The sequence below is a fragment of the Plectropomus leopardus genome, chromosome 11, assembly GCF_026936395.1.
Source record: "Plectropomus leopardus strain MGB_pleo_1.0 chromosome 11, ASM2693639v1, whole genome shotgun sequence".
NCBI classification, from domain to species: domain Eukaryota; kingdom Metazoa; phylum Chordata; class Actinopteri; order Perciformes; family Serranidae; genus Plectropomus; species Plectropomus leopardus.
Window position 1 is genome coordinate 21,375,787 of NC_142186.1, and position 14,107 is coordinate 21,389,893.

The window sequence follows — 14,107 nt, forward strand, 5'->3', positions numbered from 1 at the left end:
TTTTTTGTGTGTGTCTATGGTTAAAAAAAACGCGTGTGTGCGTGTTTGGGAGACAGAGCAGAGTAAAAGGTGAGTGAATGCACATCTGTGTATACGTGTGCTTGTGTGTGTGTGCGCGTGCACGCGTGTGTATATATACACTGTTGTTTACGCTGACTCGACTGTTTCGTCGCCTTGATGAAGCACACATACACAGACTGCCAGATACACTCTCCTGTCGGCATTGGTGAAATGTCCTCCTCCCTGCCTGCGTTTCAGATTTTTTCACCAAAAAAGGAAATGGAAAACTCATAGCTGCATGGGGGAGGGAGGGAGGGAGGGAGGGGGTTGGCTGGTGGTGGAAGTGGGAGAGAAAAGAGTGTGGGAGAGAGAGAAAAAGAGAGAGAGGGAGGATGTTCACATCTGGAGTTGCTCCATGGCACTTTCACTGGGGGGGTCAGCTCCACACACGGCCCCCTCTGGATTTATTGGAAGGAGGCGGCGGGCGGGGAGGTGGCAGCTAGCAGGAAGGGTCAGAGGAAGAGCTGTGGTATCATATGGTACATGCACTCTACGAATAAGTTCAACTTTTATAGCCATTATGAATTTTAAAGCTGTCTCATGGCCTTTTTGTTTTTTTAGTGACAGTTTTCTCACACTCTCTCGTTTTTCTTTAAGCACTGTCATCCCAAGTTTACTCGACAGAAGTTCCTGAAAAACAGGACATGTCTGAGAAGGTACGGCCTTTCATTTGGCTCGAAGTGTGCAAACAGAAGCAAAACTGGCTTCTCAGACTCTATTACAAGAGGTTAGCCTCTTTACACAAACAATATTAGGCTCACAATTTTGCTTCTAAGCCTAACATTTTACTAAAATATCAACCCTCGATGCAAAAATAAACAGTGTGACTTGTATTTAGGCTCTGAACATGACACAACCAACACACACAGCCTTAACCTGCCTCCTTCAGCCATCAGTAGTTGATATAACTTGCAAGGCTGCCAGTGATGTCATTTACATTTTCACTAAAAAGGGACCCAGGTGTAGTTCATACACTAAAAACTGCTCAGTTTATTTTAATCTGAGCTGCACATGTCAAAGTTTACACTCTGTGTGTGAAAATAAACTTGTGTTATCAGCCTAAATCCCAAAGTGGTACGGCTGAAGGATACTTTGCTTCCTAACTTAGACTCTACAAGTTTGCTTGCTGAACATATAAATCCCAGACTTGTAAAATTTAGTAATTTTACAAGTCTAGTTTAGTAAAGTTTAAAGTAACTGTAATTTAGCACAACATATGGCTGTTTGCATCCATTGTGCTTGCTTGTGTTTAGTAGATTGTCATGGCTCACATACACTGTACATAAAAGAAAAACAAAGAATATAAAAACAAAGAAAATCTTTAGAAACATGGCAGCACGGTGGTGAAGTGCCTCATGGCAAGATGAGCTCGAACCTGGCGGCAGCTTCCAGGGCTGAGAAATGAAGCCAATGTGGTAGTGCCAAAAACTGCAGCTCTTTAAACGTCCACTTGAGGCTGGTCAAAGAAGCGAGTCAATCTCCAATGACATCCATGTTAAAATGTCAAACTTTACAGCAGTTTACAGCGGTACGGTTTTGGTCTCTATAGCTAATTTCCATCACAGTCGGGTCCACCCGTCACTCCTCTACAGTCCCAGCTCTCGCCCAAATATGGACACTTTTAGCTCCAAAACAGCCAAGATGGCATCAGCAATGATGCTGAACTTGATGCATCAAAACTGGAGTTCACAAACCATTATTATTTTTTACAGTCTACAGTTTGCACCCAGGCTTCTGGCCTGTTTTTGTGGAGTTTGCATGTTCTCCCTATGTCAAAGTGGGTTTTTCCAGGCTCTCTTCAGGTTTTCTGGAAGAGTTCTTCTCAATGTAAGTGTGAATGGTTGTCTGTCTTTACATCAGTCCTGTGATACTCTGGCACCCTGTCCTACCTCACACCCAATGTCAGCTGGGATTGGCTCCAGTCCCTGTAAAAGGGAAAACAGTAACAGAGAATGGATGAATCTTTATAAACAGTCAATGGTTCATGCGTGGGTTGAGGGTCAAGTCTAACATGAAGTTACCCCTTGTGGTTATTTATACATCGCATCACTAGGCCTTTAAAACAGACAAATTACAGTTATAGAACACAAGGAAGCCCCAACCACGGTATCAAGAAGTATCAGAGGAGGAGTGAGGCTGATAGAATGATGTTAATACAGGCTCTGAGCCCAAAGGTTTACAGAAAGTTGGGTCCATAAAAACAGCAGTGAGAGATGATTAGCACAGACCCGTCCATATTGATGCCAGATGTCTGCGCTGCCCCGTTCTCACCCGGCTGGATCACTTTTCAGCATAAAATCAGATTCACTTATCACTTTCAGAGTGAAGTCAGTCCTCAGAATCCAAGGGAAAGACAATGGAATATTTATTTATATCTACAGAGTACATTCATTTTAATAATCCCAGCCCTCTATAAGATTTTTTATAAGATCTGGACTGTGAAAGTACTTACATTGTTTGCATCTTTCTATTTATAGGCATTTTGGGCTCCTGTTTTACATAAATAATCCGATTGATATTTAATTTTAAGGCTTTTATGTTTACATGTTTACATGTTACATGTTTAAATGAAATTTAATTTACTAAATTTTAGAGTATGCTAATATTTCTGACAACTTCATAAAGCTTAATTTAACTGTTTTCTAATGTGACATGACAAAATTGTTTTTTTAATATGTGTCATGCATTTTCTTGATTATTTGACTGGATTAATTTAAAACTGGATCTGTGTGTATCTGCACAGATTTACCAGATTCACTGCAAACAGGTGCTGTCTACTTCCTGCAGTTCTAATGAAGCAGATTACGTTTTTCCCTTTCAAAGTATTATCAGATCACACATGTATATTTGCAAATGACACTTAAGGGGTAGTAGGCAGCAGTAAAGTCATGTCTTTAAATTGGGAGGTAAACTGAAAATAATGTTTGGTGCTTTTGCAACACTTTCTCTCAGTTTTATTGCATCTCTTTGGACGGGACAACTTACTGTTCATCTTTGTGAGTCATATTAGTTTATGAAGTTTTGTAACTTCAGGTAATTTCATTATTTTGCCCAACAGCAAACTGTGCAGAGGATCGTATAGCCAGTGTAGCTCAGTCTAAGTGAGATACCACCGTAGGACACAATGAAAAAACTTCAGAATGGAAAAAAAAATCAGTCGTTTAGTGTAAATAATTCTCTGTCCACATGTAACGATGAATTTAGTTGTCTCCCAGATCACTTGCCATTACCAAGGCTTCCTCCTTTAAAAGGCACATTATTCCAGCCTCCTCTACTGTCACATTGTTTGTTTTTGGAAACTGGAGACTCTGCCCTCTAAAGCCATCTATTGGATATATTGGCTAATATAAAGGCAGTGGTGGTCACAATGATTATAAATAATGTATCTATGTTCAAACCTTAAGGGAGTGTAAATGAGCCTTGTCTTGATCATCTCAAAAGATATGCCATGAATTGTGAATTTAAGCCTTGAGTGTATTTTAGATTATTTGGTATATAGTGATGAGAAGATAAGTGAGCACTGCTAACATAAAACCTCTCTTCCCTGTTCATCTCAGTAAAATTTGTTTTTTAAAATAAAAATTGATTTTTGATTTTCCACTCGTAAAAATATGACTGTAAACCCCTCAGTGACCATGAACTGAGAGCAAATCCTGAATGAATGACCATTTTCCTGTTTTTATTTGCCCTACATCAAGGATGACATAATCAGAAAAACTTGATGATGCTCGGACCAGCGACGATGACTGTTGCAGCACGTTGAGGTCATGTCATTTATGACGTCTAGACAAGCACACAATTGTATGAGTCAGTTATACAATGTTACTGTTCACAGCCTGCTGTGTCCCATGATTTTCATGTACTGCAGGAAGTACACTTCATCAGAAATTAGTAATTTCCTACCCCTTGTGCAGTGTGAAACATTTAAAATAATGTTTGTTCACTTTAGAATCATTTATTCGTAGCATTGTTTTAAATCCCAGTGGCTCTCTTGGTAGCAGAGGACACACCTGGAAGGAAAAACTGTGTCAAGAGTGTGCTGATTACTGATTGGGAAACACACTTGTGGCAGTGATCTGGTGTGTGTATATATACTGAGGTGTGTCAGTTGCTCTTCTTGCTGCTTGAGGATGATCAGCACACTCAGAACTTTGCTGTGAAGAAATTATTTTCTGAACATACACTATTTTAAGTTGCTCCAATCCTTAGTGTGGTTTTGCCTGAGGAGTGTGAGTGGCTTTGGCAATTTTCTCAAACAATCAACACCTGAAGGTGTGGTGTGTTGTTAAAATTGTTGACATGTGGATTCCTTGTGCCAGATTAAAGCCTAGAGCGTGTTGACAAATTGCAGTTAACATTTAAACCTCAGTCACAGTTTGACAGCACAAAAAACATCCAAATATCTCATCTTCGTGTAGTTTCACTCAAACTATACATGTGGGATTAAGGTTTAACTGCGTCTTTCCTGGTCCCCACCAGAGTTTAAGAACACTATTGTGACTTTCCACCCCTGAGTGAATTCAGAGGAGCAAATAAGCACTCCTACCACCATGTTTAATCCCTGAAGATGACTCCAAGAAAAACCTGACTTGTCATTTTAACTCCCATAAATTAGCACTCCTGAGCTCACGTCAGATAAAGTTTCACATATTGTGTTTAATAATCCAACCACAAAGAGTGTAACTGGAAGTGTGTGAGTCTACAACCCAGTTATCAGCAGTGACGCAACAAAGGATGAGAGAAAAGTCTGTGACAGGGCAAAATCTCCCCTTTCACTTCAGACTGGGTGTCTGTTTAGTGTGTGAGTCACTTCACCAGTTTGGTGCGAGAAAAAAAAAAATCATGAACATTGTAACCAAGTTTGATTCATGTGGGAATTAAAACATGACTGTCATTCAGTGTTCTCTGTGCCTTTAAAGGGATTACCTTCATTCCCCTAATTAAATATTCTCAATGGGATTTGACCTATTTAAAAGCTCAGACATTTTGTAACTATCAGGGACAAGAGGGATTAATTTATTCAACAAGTAACAGAAGCAACCAAAAACTGGCCCAAAAGTGCAAAGTGCTCTAATATTATATCAATGTAATCCAGTGGAGACACAGTATATGTAGTTTTTACTGTATGCAGTTTCTGAGACAAAAAAGAGACATGAGTTTTGACAGAAAAATGACTCTTTGAATATTTTCCATAGTGGAACATGGAAGCTGCCACAGCTGTCAGAAGACAGAAAGTTAAACCCTCTGCCCTCTGGTTTCTTCCTGCTCTCCCCCGGCCCGTGTCATTACTCAGTTTAGCGTTAGGTGTCCACTTGACAAAGTGCACTGGTCCACCGCAGTCACGTCTGTAGTATGTAACCTCAGCAGACGTAGGTTAACCCCAAATGTCTGAGAGATTATACTCTCATTGGTAATTCAGCATACCTCGGTGACTACTTAACTGCATGTTTGCTACTGGAGTAGCTGGAGGACGGGGCGATGCAGAATCAGAATGAAATAAGTTACAGAGCATGTCAGTTTACTGTTCAGCTTAAATGCTCATATGTTTCCACTCAAAAAGCTAAGACGAAAAAATGAATTGCAAACACCAGTTCAAAGAAAAATATTGATGCATCTGTTCACCAATCAAAAAAGCTCATAGCTTCAAAAAAGCTATATCACGTGACATCTTTATAGGTACGCAATATATTTTTTGGATGAATGTCCTAAGGTCACTAGATTGTGGGGTTTTTTTTTAACAAAACCTGGTTGGGCCCTTTTTCATGCTCTGTTACACAGTTCATAGTCCCCAGAGGATGAATCCATGATAGTTGACATTTATGATTTTATATAAATATTCTCATTATATAACTATTAGACTTATTTCTATGAAATCTGCTGTAGACATTAATGTCCCACACAAGATGAACTCTAATGACTTTGATGATGATGATCCCCTGACTAGCACTATCATCAAGTAAAACTTCACTGTGTCTGATATTTTGGTTTATGACCCAAAACCTGCAAAAGTAATGACTCCAGTCGGCCCCAACTGTACTTTGTATTTGGTGCTAGTTTGCAAAGAATACTATCACACTAAACTAAGATGATGGACATGATAAACATTTCAGTTCATGGATGGAAGACTCTTAGTCTTGTTTATCTTTTCCAACTCCCAGAGCAGATGATGAACTACCAAGAGAGACTCTTTTCTTTGGCTGAATTACTGTACCACAACAGCACATGCGACTCCACAGCTGTAGCGGTTCACTGAAGGCCTATATACGTGCTGTGGATGGAGAACAGAAAAAAAAGCAAAACAACATACATCTGTGTCCCAAGCTGACACTCAATGGGGCCGGTGCTTGTTGGCGAGGTTTGGAGTCTGCCTCTGTGGCTTGGCCCGAGCTCTCATCCTCTCCATTCACTCCCATCTGAGGTCAAGGAGTTGTGCTTGCTTGTGGGAAGCTCTTATACTGTCTTGTAATGAGCGCTCTCAGCAGGAAAACAAGGCCTTGTTTTTCCAGAGTTCAGGGTCGGATGCGTCCACCGCTCTAATCCAACTTCTGTTACAATCTCTCCTTTTCGGAGGATGGCTCATGACAACTGCAACTCTGGATGGCTTCCTTGTTGGCGTGCTTAATATTTTCATAAGGCATACCTGACACCTAACCGACCACATACATAGTACATAGTCACCAGATTTTTTTTTTAGCATTGTACAATTCTGCAAACCATGAATACGTTCCAATATTGTTCTGGAGTGAATATGTTTAAGCACTGTGGCATCTGTATGGTTAGGCTTCTACATGTAAAACCACCTAGATATGGTTAGGAAAAGATTATGTTTCAGCTTTAAATATATGGTTTTGGGGACACAATTCCCTCTGGAACTGCAGCAATGTCTCAGCAAAAAAATTATCGCTTTTTGTGGCACTGTCCCTGCTTGAAAAACCTTTAATAACTAAAAATCAGCTGGAAACACAGGTGATGGATCGCAAAAAACACCCACATTTCTTGCCTAAAAATCAGCTGGAAACACAGTGACTGACTAGTTGCTACAAAACATCCACGTTTAGTTACAGGTTGCAAAAAAACTATCCATGTTTGGTGCCTGAAAAACCACTGGAAACACAGCGATGGGTTGGTACAAAATACACGTTTAGTGCTGAAAAAGCAGCTGTAAACACAGTGACTGGTTGCTACAAAATATGCATGTTTAGTGCCTAAAAAAACCATCTGGAAACAACAATAACTGCTAAATCACAACCAGTTTATCTGTTTATTGGTCAACAGTTGTCTGCAGCTTGATCCACCATCCACATCTCCTCTGATGACAAAGTCAGCATATATATTATGTCCCTTTAGAAATGTTGAAATATAATGTGTAAATATAATGTAGTTTTGGTTTGCAGAAACATACAATGCCAATATTTTCTTCTGGCTGGACTAATTGATAAATGCACAGTATGTACTCTATGGGCAATTATACAGTATATTCATTGTACTTCACACCCACACTGCATTTCACACATTCTACAAAGCAAAGTGTGTTCAGACACAATGTTTGTTTGTTCTGTTGGAATTTTTTCCCTCCCCACACACTTTTACACTTTTCAGGGTTTGATGTCATTTTGAAACTAAAGCAGTCTATTAATGTGGGAGTGTAGGAATGTGATAAATTCTTATAAAGCAATTCAGTCCTGAACGTCCTCTGGACACAAAAACATTAGTCACATCCATTGTCTGACTGCGGTTTTGAGCTCTGCCCATATTGGTAATTGCTCTGGCGAAAACCGTAAAGAATATAATGCCTGAAATGAACAGTATGCAGTAAAAGAGTCTTTGTGCCTGGAGAGGAAAGCAATTTGTGTCATCAGATTATGATCTTAGCTTACATCTTTTTCTTGCTCTTTCTGCTTAGTTTGAGAGCCAGAATGTGTGTTTGTTTACTTAGGATGGCCGAACAAATGTTTGGCAGCAGTGAAGACAATATTCAAGGAGTGAAACGAAAAAAGGATGCATGTCCTAGATAAAAACTCCTATTGTTTTTTCTTTGTGACTTATTTTTTGCCTTTCAGACAACTTTGAGGTCAATCGGTTCAGGTGTTCAAAGATTCAACTTGTCAGTAGGTGAAAAGAAGTTAAGGGTTTGAGTCAAAACAAATCTGAGTGTGGATCACAGTTCAGTGAGTCTCTGGTGATTGTTAGGAAAGAATACAGCAGTCACAATCAGGCGAGTGTGAGTGCGGTGAGGACGATGAAAGACAGATTAAATGAGCCAAAGCTGTTGACGGGAAATGAGAACCCTCTTGATTACTTTTCTGTTTCAACAGGACCCAAGGTTGTCAGTGAAAACATTTCTTCTGCAGGATGTTTGAATCTGTATGGGTTTATGAAACTGAGGTGAATGTGAGGGCAAAGTGCAATTTGCTGAGCATGCATGCTCTTTTAAAAAACAATCTCACGTTAATATTCCCGCAGTTGCTTTCCATCATGAAGCAGCCGAGTGTAACTGCTGTCCTCTGCTGCTGGCAGCTGGACAGCTCCACTAGAACAGTTGTTTGGAGATGAGATGTTTGGAATGCAGAAAGTTTGAGGAGTGGATTGACCATGATTGACTGTAATTCAAAACGTCAAGATGATTTAGCATTGAAAAAAAGCAGATGAGCTCTCCAGCTCTTTGTAAAGTAGTGATCTGAATCCTGTTGAAAAAAGAGAACCTGTACAAGAGTTTTGATGGAGTGAAAAGAGCGAGTACATATGATATACTTGAACAGGCAAATTATCTGCATCACGTTTGAGAGGACAGTTTATAGATGGCAATATCTTGCGGTGAATAGACTTCATACATTTCTACATCACCTTCATAACTCATTTTAATCAATATCATGAATTGAAAACACCTGCCGAACAGAAATTTGTGATTTTGTGATGATTTTTTATATATATTTATATATTTATTTTAGCATGTGACTACTTTTATTTTGATATTCTGTAAAAGAGAAAAAGTATTCCTTGGAAATTATAAACAGATATGAATCATAAACCACGGGTCACTTCTTCAGTACAGTGATGGAAGATTGTCATGATTGAATTAGTTTATTGTTTTTCTTTCCTCTTTTCTTTTGGCTTTATGGCTCTCTTTCCCAGTCCAAAAACTTTCAAAACTCTTTTGACAAGCCCTGGAAAAGAAATGAGAGATTTGGAGAGGTTTTCTGTTTAGTTTTTTTTTTTTTTTTTTTTTAATTACTTATTTGGATTGCAAAATTGTTCATGACCTTTACTATGATCTCATGAATCTCACAGCAAACCCAGCAAATCATTATCATCAGTTTCAAATGAAAATGTTAATGTCATATATTAGTTACTAATAGTTCCTTTGTGAAGTGTTTTATGTTTTCATGGCTCCCTCTTGTGGATATTTCTTTCATTGCAATAGTGTACCACCATAAATGCACCACAGAGGTAGTGCACAACAGCATCATGAGACCACAATCTAATGACATCAAATGTTGCTTTGTCCTTACGCCCAAATCTGTACATCCACATCGCGAAAAAACTGTCACGCCATGGATGCGCCACCCTCACTCCAATCTAATAGGGACATTGAGAATTTAAAGTCCTGATCTTTGGGCTTCACTCCCAAGACTTGAATGAGAAGAACGGAAGTTTTCAATAAATTCTTAAATAAATAATGTTAATGTTCTTTCTTATTGGTTGTTCATAAAATATAAATATATAATGGCATATCCAGATGCCATTTGCTATCAAGATCAGTGGCTCTTAACAGAGAGCAAGTTGTCTTTAAAAATCTAAATATAATGAATACATTTTTTAGGCTAGGCTAGGCTAGTTTCAAATGATACAGCCTAATTGTTATTATTTCTTTGTGTGCAACAAAGTGAGACCTATTTTCACAGATCAACGGTCATCCATAGGGTTGAACTTCATCACTGTGAAAATACAACCACAAAATACAAAAGTATACTTTTCTATGTTGAATGAACAGTCTTTGCAGCTCTGCTTAAATCAAAGAAGCACTGCATTTTACAAATGCAGTTACTGGTATTTAAAATAATCATCTCAAAAGACTGTGTGATTATTGTAAATTTAACTATGTTGAAAAATTGAAGATTTCACAGCACAGCCAGTTAGATACAGTCTCCTTTTCTCTTTTGCACGAGAAACTCAAATGTCCTCAAATGTCTTCCCCTGTAGTGACGATTACAACCAAAGGGGGGCAGTACACATCAACGATCAAATCTACCATTCTGCAACCATCTTCGAAACGTCTGATTCATCGCCTGAATCAGACGTTTATGACCTTTTCCTGAGCCTCAGACACATTTGGGTTACATTAAACTCTGTAAATAGCAACTAAACCTCACTAAGTGTGGTGTTTGTCCCATGCATGCTCTGGGTTTTCTGCTTACTTGTTATAAAAATAATTTCTTGTTTGTTTCTTCCGGGGAAACCCTACTGTTCCTTGCTTCTTTCTGCAGTAAGCATTAAGCAAAGACCCTGCAGATGATACTGCAGGAGTTTAATGAATATCCCAGGGGAGGCTTCAACATTTGGTGTTGACAGTGAACATTCAATCCAAGTTTGCAGAATTTGTACTCAAGCCTCAGGTATGATTTCCATTTCAAGTGACTTGTGTCTTTTAACTATCATCAGATGTAGGTTTGTCTCTCACAAAGAGTGTTGGCTTTCCCAAAACATGAAATAGTTTTGTTATTTTGATTTAGCGTTCCTATTTTTTTTTTTTTTTTTTTATAGATATCTGTTGCTGATCAAACATGCCAGGCTGTCAGTTCTGATGTACAATTCCTTGGAATACTTTCGAATAGAAAAGGACATTTTCTCTTTGTAGATTTCCAGATCCAGCCTCTCAGATCTTGAGCCATAAAGAGAGGACGTTTGTGGAGCTTCAGAGATGGAAATTATCATGGATCAGTGGGACTGCTGACAGGACATCTCCAAAGGCTAATCTTTAAAGAACTGCAATCCACTAAACTGAAAGGGCAGGGTCCAGTAGATGCTGCTGGCAGTACACTGGTGACTCAGCTGGAGACTCCAGTGGCCTCATGTACCCCAGACCTCTTATTCACCCGACTGATGACAGGACATCATCGGGAGACTTCTGCAAGAATTATGTCAGTGATGCTGTGCATGATAATGGAACAGAAAAACATGGCAAAGATGGAAAATGTTGCAATCTAAAGTTTTTTTTTTAAGTTTTTTTTTTGCAGCCAAGGCACTGCTGAAACAATGAATAGAAACCAGAGTAACAGTTTAAAGGGTAAAATCAAACAAAAAATAACCTTTTGGGGGCATTTGTGGAGATTTTGACACATCCACAGTGGTGTCCTAATACCCACTGGAGGTCAGTGGGTTCATTATTTATATTGTTTTTTTTATGGTTTTCACAGCATTGAACAGTTACCTTTGAAAATCTCAACAGCAACAAGTCCTTCCAGAAATGTGTCCCTTTTTATTTTAGATTATTCACAGACCTTCCTGTGGGCAGTCTCCAATATTTGCTAAATTATAAAGAAAATGCTTCCTTGTGAAAACTTTAGAGTGCGGTCTGGATTAACCTAAGAAGGCTACACATAATTGTTTGGAAATTATATTTAAGATAAAGATTTCAAATGTACTTTGCTGAGAAAAATCAGCATTTCATGTTTTTTTTAATAAACATAATTGAAAGTAAAGGATTATTATTTAAAAGCAATACTGGTAGAAAACAAAGTATAAGGGACATATCAATTGGGCAACGTGGACCAAAAAAAAAAAAAAAAAAATACAGACAATGCTGTCCAAAACCTAGATCATTCCCTATGTATTGGGTCTTATTTCCTACATAGGAGATATTTAGGAGATGATACCTTCTATGTAGGTAAAAACATCCCATAGAAGAGGCTTTGTCTTCTGTTTCAAGTATTTATTAGTTTTTTTTTGTTTGTTTGTTTGTTTTGTGACGTCACCTTCAATTCCTTTGGTTCTGGCCAGTGTTCTCTTTTGTTAAACAATAAAAGCAACCCTGAAATTTGATCTTCTGAAGGCCAACTGCATCTTTAAATCAATGTTCCACACTAAGGTTACATGAAAGCACCTGAGCCAGCTCCATTAGCTGATAAAGACCATGATAATCTAATGACAGCTCTAAAAAAGCTTGCATATTTGAATCTATTATTATTTTGTTAGATAAGAAAACATTCATAGATTTAGTTGTAGTCTAGTAATAGTCTTTGCACTTAGACACGTCAGTCCATCTGAAAGTGATATCCGGCTCCAATTTTGATTTGTGGTATATTGGTGGTACCCCTTTGTTTACATTTGGATCAGGGATTGTGCGTTTACGTCAGGCAGACATGGACTGGGTGTTCCCTATTGACGTGATGCACTCCCTGGGGTCTGGCTTAAAGGCCAAACTAAAGTAATGAAATCATTCAGTGTTAAGGATCTTGGCAAATCGAGGGCACCCATATACTCCAAAGATTTACCATTCATTTCTCTTGGAAAACATGGGAGTGGGGAACAACAGAGTGAAAAAAGAGAGAGTGGGAGGTGAGGGAAAGCTCCGTCCAATGGAGCCAGGGTAAGAATTTATGGTCAGGAAGAGCGATGAATGTGTAATTTACGGTGCATACTCTACCATTCCCCCTGCCCTCCCTTTTGGTAATGAGAAACGGCTGTTTTGTTGTAGGGCCAAGGCATGGTATACCCCCTCCCTTCTGGCTATGACACACCATTAGTTTTTATTTCTGTCTCTGCTTTTATGACTCCTGCCCAGGCGCCAGCATTTGGCCGGTGATCGGGACCATCACACCATCTAAGCTCTTCCACCTCCCAAGATGGCCTCTTGTAGGAAGACCATATTGTAAATCTGGACTGGAGATATCATTATACTTTGTCTTTGAGGTTTTGATTGAGTTCAGGTTAGAGAGTAAGAGATGGATATGTCGTATTCCAAACTTTCCCCATAAAATTACAACCACTTGAGCCCCTTGGGTGTTATTTTAATAGTTTTGGCCATTATTCCATTGATTATGTAATTGTGCTATTAATTAAATAATTGCTGACATCTGAGAACATGGTGAACTTGCGTCAATGAAATCTGACTGGGCAAAAGTACAAGTAGTAAGACAATCAGACAAATCAATCCAGATTATCTTAACAATTCAACTTGCAGGCAAAACAGCAGGTGAGTGCACCTGAAATGATGGTGTTAATCCTTCAGTGCACAATAAAGCCGTCCATATGCAGACACGTTAAAGCAGGTCAAAGTCTTAGCTTATGGTACTTTATTTTTATTTTTATAGATATTTTCTATTTGTAATGTCCCTGACATTTATCCTCATCAACTGTTTATAATTCTTTCAAAAAGTCTTCTTAACCTGGGGTTTGTTTAAAACGGTATGATTGCATAACTGCATGTTTCTTGCACCATCAACTCACTAAGTTTCCACATCTCAGTTTAGCCAGTGGTGCCCCAAGAAACTTTTAGGGATGGCTCGGTGGGGCATTAAAAAACCAACTGAATTTCAGGAATACTGTTATCTTGTTTTAGTTGGCCATTAAGTTATGGAATTGTATGTATAAGGGCGTGTGTCTACATATTTTTCTTTGTGTGAAAAACAGTAGCAGGGCGCTGGGGAATGCGCTATGTGTGTAGCGAGGATAGGTTTTGTTACTACAACACAAACAACAATATCTTGCCATTGAATAACAGGTAAAAAAAACATAATGCTACATAACCAGAGAGTTGACAACACAGTTAACAACAAGCTTAAAGTGTGTACAGTACTTACAGCACAACGCTCACCAGCAACATTCAGTGTCCAGCCAGTGATTGTATCAGGGTGGCTCTGTCCCCCCCGATCCCCTCCTTAGCAGCCGCTGAGCTCAGAGAGTGCACTGTTATTATAACCAATAGCAATAATGGGCAAGAATATTAAATTTAACTCTGTTGAAAATGAAATTATCTACAACATGGTGAATCTGTATAATGTATATGTGGCACTGCTATATATCATGGATGCTAAATAGAACTTTGGAT